The sequence below is a fragment of the Propithecus coquereli genome, unplaced genomic scaffold (genome assembly GCF_000956105.1).
Source record: "Propithecus coquereli isolate 6110/MARCELLA unplaced genomic scaffold, Pcoq_1.0 Scaffold522, whole genome shotgun sequence".
In the NCBI taxonomy this organism is placed as follows: domain Eukaryota; kingdom Metazoa; phylum Chordata; class Mammalia; order Primates; family Indriidae; genus Propithecus; species Propithecus coquereli.
Genome location: NW_012151086.1, coordinates 325,769 through 328,146, shown reverse-complemented (window position 1 = coordinate 328,146; position 2,378 = coordinate 325,769).

Sequence of the window (2,378 nt, the reverse complement as noted above, 5' to 3'; positions counted from 1 at the left end):
CCAGGATTATCCATGCAACAGTGTCACAAGCAATAAGAGGTTGTTTTCAACCAACAGGTTTTGGGGTGTTTTGTTATGCAGTCAGTATAGTAAATCATTTTCTCAAATTCTGGGAAGGTTACCAAAAATACTTCCCAAATTCTTATCCTATAACAATTAAGGACATCTGTACTTATTCCACACAGAGGCAACTCATTTAAAACAATATAATTTGTTTTAAATTTAAAATTGCTAATTTCATTAAAGCTTGTTACTATAATATTTTAAACGGTATTATCTTATGTGATTTAATATATTTCACCAAAAGCTTAGTGCTTCATATTTATATTATTCAATTTATGAGTGGTGATTGTGCAATTAATTCCAATCAAATTTTTAAATACAAAATAACTTCTAAAATCACCTCCCATCTCTCTAAGATAAATAGATCAGCAAAGCGGATTTCCTGTGAATGGGTTGCCTAGATGACATAAGGCATCACTGCCCATATCGTTTTTTTATAGATACTCTTTCAGCTTTTCTGTCATAAGCCTCTCTCATTTTAAAGGAACACATTTTGCGAAAATAGCGTGGTGATACAGTAAGAACAAAATGAATAGGCATTAAAAAAATGTTTTCATTATTGTACTATATATCTGAATATATATAATATACCATAAATGTATATGAGGGCTGTCAGGAAAGTATCCAGCCATGTAAGTGTTCTTGTTATATTAATTAACCCTGGCTGTATACTTTCTGGACAGCCATCGTATATCATATATACACTCATACTACATAGCCCATAGGCGATGGATATATTGGCTAGAATATATGTAGAATGCCATTCTTTTCCACAAAAAGACATTTACACACATCCAGAGAGAAGCAAGAAATCATACCATGGGTTCTAAGTGCCTTGATTAAAGCAAACTTCAGGCCTCATGGATAACAGCATATTAAGTGGTCCTTATGCTTTAGACTTTAGATTCTGGATGATTGCTTTAGTTTTTCCGGTGAGAGTAATTCACATAGTTAGATGTGAATGTATTCTAGAAATACTTTGCTTGTGAAGAGTGAGAGAAAGGGAATGTGAGAATTCAAGGTAGAAAAGGAGAACCAGGAAGCCTCTTAAATTTAGGGAATTCTCAGATCAATTTTAGGAAAACACATATAGATTGTTGAAATTGTGGAAACTGATTACCTGTAACTCATTGCATCCACAGAATTCTTAAGGTGTTTGGTGTCTGTAGGGGCACACAGGTGGTGGTATCAACACTAATGCTTCAGGTAGACATTGCTGTATGTAGTCAGTAAAGGAGCAGACCTGAGAGGGATCTCTGATGGTTACTATGGAGTGAGCCACCCCAGAAACACCATGGAGCTATGTTCTTCCTCACAGGCATTGGGTGGTACAAACCAATCAGCAGCACAAGGTCTCTTTCTACCAGGGGGTCTGTGTGTGACTTTGGGGTAAGTTACATCTGCTGTATTTCAGTCAACTCATTTGTAAAAAGGGATAACGGTACTGATCTCTCTTATTTTTATATATATGAAATATGTTAATAGTTGTAGTTAGAATAGTGCCTAACACAAAGAAATACTCAGTAAATGTGAGCAATTATCATTATTCTCAGTAAAAGAAATTCATTGTTCCCACCCTCATTTTGGTAATTGGAAGATCTCTTGTGTGGCTTCAGATCCTACATCCTTTAGGAAAGAGCTTTTGAGTATAAAGCAGACAAAGTTTATAAGATCTATTCACACATTTCATAATGGCCATGTGAGTACTGGCTCACAGAGGCAATGCTTGAATGCAGCATATGATGCTTTACATGAAATTCATCATGGATCTGAATGTAACTGTGTTATGTTATAACATGTACCAAGTTGGATTGTTTTCCCCCATTTATATTCCATAATGATCAATAATCGTTGAAGTCCCAAGGTAGAGTGGTTTCCTTGATGTCTTGTTGATATTCCCCAGAGATCAATGATTGTCTTGAGAAGCTTATGGAACATGGCCCCAGAGATTCACACAGACATAAATAGAAAGAACGTAACATTTTCCATCATAGCATATTCAGAAACACGGGAAGCAGCATCTGTCCAATAGTTTGCTTGGTTGGACTACTCTTTGTATTTTGAGAAATGGAAATGAAAAACATTTTCTGGGAAATGGAAGGTATATGTATTTTTCTCATCAGATAATTTATTACAGTCCTTGTAGGAGAAAGAGGAATTGTAAATGAGGGCAGGATTATTAGACAATTTTTTAAAAAAAAACCTGTATTTTACTCTTGTCTCAATTAGAAATTATTAATATTTTAAGGAGTGTCATATTTTGAATACTTCTTAATGAAAATATTTTTCTATTTGTGTATTAAGAGACAACTTGA